The 7,245-nt window shown below is 38.2% G+C and overlaps 1 protein-coding gene across 1 annotated transcript in view; it reads right to left on the reverse strand.

The window, feature by feature from the left end:
• LOC132257126 (alpha-2C adrenergic receptor-like) overlaps positions 1-5,296 on the reverse strand; it is a 32,258-nt gene extending 26,962 nt beyond the window's left edge. Inside the window, exon 1 of the mRNA XM_059753899.1 lies at positions 5,041-5,296. The gene's annotated coding sequence lies outside the window, so the exon portion shown is untranslated. The remainder of the gene's footprint in view (positions 1-5,040) is intronic.
• Between the last annotated feature and the right edge of the window lie 1,949 nt (positions 5,297-7,245).

A 7,245-nucleotide genomic window follows, 5' to 3' on the forward strand; every position in this document is an offset into this window, starting at 1 on the left:
GTTTTATTTGTTGCGGAAACTTTCTAGATCACAAAAGCATCTTTTATGATTTGCCAAAGAATTTAAAATTGTTCATTCAGAGTCTAAATTGCCCAGAAAGTTATCTAAATAAACATTTTCCAATTTCAAACTCATATTTTTGAGGTTATGTTCGAGTTTATTGCAATTTGCAGTGTTTCTTGACATCAAAGGTTCAGAATAGCTTTGTTTATGTACTTTTCAGTAATAGAAGGAATATTTGAAGTTTCTCAACACTTCCACTGAGCTGTACACCACTTCTGACTGTAATATCTCCTCCTTGAAGCAGAACAATGCGCTTCTAATTCATGGAATAAGAAAGGAAAAAACGCTTTGCGTGGCGCCAAATGACAAAAATTGGTTGTATTGTTGAATATTGTAAATTTATACGAGTGCAAATTGTGACAGTGATAAATTTGCTTCGATGTCGTGGGTGAAAAACATGCAAATTCAATTCTCAGCTGTGAAAGTTTCTACCCAAAATGCAAATTGCAGATGGGATTTAAAATTTTGTCTCAGCTCTCAGAGGCGAAACAAAGTATTACTTGTTGATATGATTCCGCTTAAGCACTTCTAAAAAAAACATATAGCAGAGCATTTCAGTGGCAATCCGGAAGTGAATTGTATACATAAATACACCAATTTTCACAGTGTGTGAGTGAAAGTTTTTTTTACATTCTCGGAAGTGCACAAATAGTAATTGTGGTGTGGCTTAAAGTTGGACAGAAACTTGTGTTGATATTCCGTGATTTTCCTCTCCGTGGCCTTTTCAAGTGTAATATAAGATGTTTATTTTCCTATTCTCCCCACTCTGAACTTGTGTGGCAACCACACCGAATTTCCACCCTGGGCGGTCGAGGTGTCACAATAAAACACTGCAGGCGTGAGGGAAAAATTGCGCTCTTCTGAAAATTTATACAGCCACACAGTGTCAATAAATTGAAATTTATTGCACTCTGCACACTCTCTGCCTGAGCACAACCCCCGTGAGGTCAACAGACCCAGGCCACACTGTGGCATGAGCGGCATTTCCCCATTCGGAGGGAAAAACTAATAATAGCAGGCACGATATGGTTTTGCCGCACGGCAAACAGACCAAAATAGACATATATATGCAGATATTTCTGCCTCACGAGAAAATTCATCATAAACATTGCACTTTGGGTGTTGAAGTCAAAGCAAATAATTAGCATACAATTAAATATTTATAGCACTTTTGAGGCAGTTACTCAAAATTCACCCACTCATTAATATTCAAGATGTTTTGTACAAACACGCATATTTCAAAATTTCTGCCACAAATATTACCTTTTGCTACACTTTATACAAATCAACCAAATGTATACAACAGAGTTTCGTGGGAAATATTTTCCGTTGAAATCCAGAGAAAGGATTTAGGAGACATTAATTGAATTGTCTTACATCAATTGCGTGAATATTCCTGGGTTTCTCCTCTGGAGGAAAAGCAAAATTGCGTGCGTTAATTGCAATGCTGCCCCAGTTTCGGGCCAATATTGTACATCGTTGTTGATAAGATTGTTTTCCATACTTTTCTCGCTATCTAGAGTAGAGTAGAATTGAGGTTAAGTCAGAAAAGCTCAAGAATTGTTCTATCACTGTAATTGCAAGGGAGAAATAATATGCTCTTAATCTGTACAACACTTCCTAACACTTCCAGCACTTCAATTTTTTAGACTGTTTCCACAGTAATTCCCAAGATTCCATGAGATATTTCTAAAAACATCCAACTAAAACCGCTTTTTTGAGCGCCTCTTTCGATCATAACCTTAAAAATATCACTGAGGGATCTTAAAAGACTCCAATTGGAAGCATTCTAGATTATAAAATAAATTTTTTCCAATCAAAAAGGTTGGTGAAAATGAAAATTGTGCAGAAAGTGGTCTAAAAAAAATATTTTCCTAGTCCATAATATTCTTTTTGAGGTTATGATTGACTTCAGCACGATTTTCAGTGTTTAGCAATGTTTTTCGCATGAAAATGCTTAATTCTGCCAGTAATTAGTGATCTTGTCTACCTCAGCATAAGAATTGATGTGCTAAAATGCGAAATATTCACTAAAACCGTTCGTGATTCATTACATAACCTAGAAAAAAAATTATTTCTTTGCGCAATTCTAAAGAAATCCAAAGAATCGGGATGATTTTTCAGTAAAAGAAGCACACAGGAAAGAAAGCAGAGCTTCATTTTATCATAAAGTGTCTTGATGGGTGCCCCATCTTCCCCTACTTTAGAATATTTACATTTATTAAGCTGAAATGCTTCTCTTATCCCCAATTCTGCAATCTATCATTATCTTAACTCTGACGCACTGTGTTTGAACTTACAAAATCGCTCCTCAGTCCCTCAGATTGCTTCCTAATTGTGGCATTTTGAGGTGCTGCAGAAGATTTACGGGCGAAAAGCCCTGCCAATGTCGAATTTCGCGAATTTGAAATAACACAAAGGCGGATATCAAAGGAAAAACGCACGATTTGGAGTGAGAGTGAAATTTGAGCGCGAAAAAAAACCCGGCAAAGTCTACAAAATGATTTTTTTTGTGCTGTCGTAGAGAGAAAACAGCATTTTTATTGCCTGAACGAATACAAACAGAGACACGCGAGAAATTCTTTCGTCACTTTTTCCAGCACTCTCTTTGTCTTCCATCTCTCGTCAAGTTGTCTCGAGACACACTTGAGGGAACAGGAAAGTTTTCACCTTTCGAGTCGGATGTAAATTAGGCAGCTTTCAACCCTCCAAAGCATAATGGAAGGTATTGTAATGAAAGAATTCAAAAACTTGAAAATTTCCACCTTCGCTTTAAGTCTTTTCGAGAGCGAATCTCAATGGATTCTTTTCACTCGTGGCGCTCGTTTCTTGCGGACGAAAGCCGGGCAGAATTTAGATCTGTGCAATTGTTGAAGTTGCCACATGAATAAGGGTGGAAAAGGTAAATAATTTTTTCACCTCGTCAAGTTTTACCCACAACTTTTTCACCCTCTCGTTCGCATCAGTTTTGAGGCAAATTACTGGGGGATGGAGAGAAGGGTCGTCTTATGGGTATTATTTTCTTTCACATGAAATGAGACCCTTTTGCAATCCTTTTATACACGTACAACGATTTCGGTGAACTCCAATCGATGCGTAAACCAAGGGAAGTGTATTACTGGATGTTCTAAGACTCGAAACATATTCAATGCGGCATCAATTTGGGACGCTCTGCTTTCTACCATTTATCTACCCATAACTTCCAAACTTCTTGTCCGAATGTCAAAAGTGGTAGGAATTTGAAAAGCTAACTTCACAGCCTACAACTCTCTAGAACATGCCAAGATTGAAAAATAGCCGCAAAGTTGTGTTTATGATCACTTCTTGGACCACTTCTTGTGATAAAAGTCTTTTTAATGCATTGTGCGGTAAAATATTCATAGCGTCGCCATCTTTCAGTGGATTTCAAAGAATAATAGCGCTTTGGAAAGCTGACTTCACAGCCTACAACTCTCAAGAACATAGTATTTGTATCAGATCACGTCTTCAGCTCTTTTCAATACAGTTTGAGTGAAATTCATAACATTTCTACTCTAAATTCAATAAAAGTCACAACAAAGCGTACATCACGTGCTGTGAATTGTCTTGCCTTGGCGCAAGTAGATTTCTCTCCACTTCCTATGACACAACCCTCGACCAAGCCACAATTGTTCTTCTATGCATAAAAGCCCCCAAAACGCGATGAGTCAATAAACTTCAATATTTAATCTATATATTTTATGTGCGCATGGCAAAGTTGACAATTGCACGAGATAACAGAGGAGGTGTGAGTCAAACATGCCCCCAATTCCTGTTGTCACGACGGCAGGGGGCGGGGGGCTTGTCGCGAATTTTAATCACCTCCTGTGATAAGAGATAAATGCTATCTGGCACGCAATCGAGGCGCGATAAGATATCATAAACACGCAGATAAGGAGCTTACGAGCACGATTAGAGGAAATTTATTCAAATTGTCTACCAGCAGCAATCATTGCTGCCTTGATTGCTGCTCTCCGGGTTGTGTTGTGAGAAAAGTTTGGCTTCTCAAGAATCCCCCACGTAATGAGCAAGCGTTGCGGCGAATGTCTTGAGCATCTGAGTGAACATTCTGCAGTGCAGAAGATTTTTCCCTGGGCGAATCAGATGCACCGCAGTTGAGGAGTTAAACAATGAGGAGAATTTGTTTAATTAATTACACCCAGTGAAAGAACACCCCCATCGGGGGGGGGGAGGGATTTTGCAATTCAGAAACACTGACTGTTTTCCCAGCTATTTCAATTGCACACAATAAATCTCTGTGTATTGTTTGTGAGGGTTTTAATTACCGTGTAGAATTTCATTAGCTCTTAATTGAATTTATTCCATGAATATGGAAAAAATATACGCTGCGGAAAAACTTGCCGCGAGGGTTAATGGAAATTCTGTGGAATTGAAACCGCAGGAAAAAAACTGTAGGTTATGCGAAGCCAATCACTTTGTGGAGAAGATTAATATATATAAAAAAAATACTCTCGCAGGTGCGAATAAAATTGTAACATTGCGACAGCAAAAGCGGGGGAAAATGGCAGAAACACACCAATTTTGTCATTACTCATATTACAGCGTGTGGGGAAATTGCTTTTAAAAATATCAACTACAACACAGCGCGCACCAATTTCCATCGATGAATTCTCATATTTGCACGCAAAAGCTATTGCACAGTCATGGCATCAATTTATATTCCACAATATATGCAAAAGTATTTTTGCTTCGCTTTTCCCGCTGGATAGAAAATGCCATGGAAGGAGTTTCTTCTCCACTTCAACATTGTTGCTTCCGATATTGCAGATATTTGGCACACCTTTTGCTCCAATTACATTTTTTCTTCTTTCTCTCTCTCTCTGGGGAAACTTCACTCCACATGACATCTTTTAACTTTGTGAGCCATTGAGAAGAGGTTGAGGAAAAAAATCAGAAGAAAAGCGTATTATTTTGGGGAATATTTCAGAGCTTTCTTACCAGTAAAGCTCCTCAATTTCACTATCAATTGAGTGAATTTTTGGCATTTTCAATTTGTCTCTTCCAGCGTCACGAATTGAAATAGTCTCACTTTATACACAATTTAACTTCATCTCCGCACTGTCACATTATTCTTGGGTGTTTCTCAGATGTTTTCACGCGTCAAAGTCCCCCCCGCTTGAGATTGAAGGGAATTTTAAGGTAAACAGCCCATTAGTATGGAGAGCGGTTTTCCAGAGACAGAGCCAGAGGCACTTTTTGCACTATTTGGCTGGACTTTAATTAAGAAAGTCACACTAATGGCTATTTACCTTGAAACTTTGCTCATTCAATTAACATTAAACCACGGACACTGATGGGAATGTCTTGAGCGACTGAGGCCCGTCGTGGCGCTCCGCGGAGCTTTCCGGGGACCGGAAAAGGAGGACCGAGAGGTGTTGTCCTATATATCACACACACACAATAGTTAGCAATGTGCAGCAATGCTGTATTATTAGATATTGAGTATGGCTTGAATGGCATTATTTACGAAGTGCACGGCACAAACTGAGGACTGGTTTGATTTACAGCAAAGTGTTCTGCCCACAACATGGTGTTTGCACATGAAATCTGTCTCACTGGCTTCTGCTGAGTGACCTGAAAACCGAAAAGTATTAAGTGCAAATTTATATGACGGAACATACGCGTGAGCAGCGAATGTTGAGAATATGTGTCGAGATTTATAGTGGAGACCAACAATCAATTTGCATAAACTGACAGTTTGCATTTGGACGGCAACGACTCCCGCCCAAAGCGATCCGCATTGAATTAGCAACAAACGCACCATGACTTTCCATCAGCACAGCTTATCGCCGATGCAAGTGCAATTTGAGCCTCAGCAGGACATCGCGGATCATCCAATATTTCATAGGTTTTACTACATGCCAAGGAAGAGATAATACAGTCAGAAGTGGTGTACAGTTCAGCAGGAATACTTGAGAAATGGCTGTGTTTGAAAAGAACCGACAATATTCATTTCTTCAGCCAAGAAACACTACAAATTGTGGTTAAATTTAACATAACCTCAAAAATAATCATTCTGACTTGAAAAATATTCATTTAGAACAACTTTCTGAGTAATTTTGACTGTAAATAAGCAATTTTAAGATCATTTGCAAATTTTGAGGATCTCTTAGTGACATTTTGAGGTTATGGTCGGAAAAGACACACAAAAAAGCTGTTTTAAGTGGTTTTTTGCACAAATATAGGATGGAAACTTAATACAACGTAATCTTCCTTTCGTCCTAATCGTCCTTTGATGCCAAAAAATTCCTCAAATTGTGTTAAGATTGTACATAACCTCAAAAATTGTCATTTAAAAAGAGACTTTGGACAATTTTGACTCTAAATCAGCAATTCTTAGTCTATTTGAAAATTATAACAGATGATTTTGTTATCTAAAAAGCTTCCAAACGGAGTTTTTGAAGATCTTTTAGTGATATTTTGAGGTTATGATTGGAAAAATACCCAAAAAACTTAAGAGACTTAAGAGATTCATTAATATTTTTGGAATAATTACAGATTTAAGGCATATTATCTCCCCCTTGCCACAAAACACCCTCGCCATTCTCTTCAATTCTCCAAGAGGGGAAAGGGAGAAAACAGGGACAATTCTAGCGCAATAAAGTGTTGAGAATATTGTGGAAAGTTGTGGAGAAGATGTTCATGAAATATTTCACAAAAGCTCCACCAAAGACTGTGTCATATAAATTTCACAGCACTTCCGCGTCGAATGTCTGCTGGAGCAACACAAGTGATTTCATTTCTGCTTCTGTGCTCGATATTTAAGGCGATTCCTGAATAAAAGATATAATTCAGATGGTAAAGCTCCATGCAGCTTTTGTGTCGTTTCTCCACAAGCAAATGGTTTTAAAATTTAAACAACTTTATAGTTTTATTCCCGCCTTTTATTACACATCTCTTCATGGCAGCGCGCAATTGAATGTACTCACTGAATAGTGAATAGAAGCGTGGTTTAGTGTAAATTCAAATTTCAATCATTCTGCAGAGATAGAATCGTTTGCTGCGGACTTTTCTTCAGTTCTCACAGACTCACTGTCAGCAAGGGGCAGATATTTCAGTCGGAAGAGGTGTACAACTTCACGGAAATTGAATATATACAATGCAAAAGCTTCAATTTCAATAAATTGAGGCATTTTCTAATTT

Source organism: Phlebotomus argentipes, unplaced genomic scaffold (assembly GCF_947086385.1).
Source record: "Phlebotomus argentipes unplaced genomic scaffold, Phlebotomus argentipes genome assembly contig_42, whole genome shotgun sequence".
NCBI lineage: Eukaryota > Metazoa > Arthropoda > Insecta > Diptera > Psychodidae > Phlebotomus > Phlebotomus argentipes.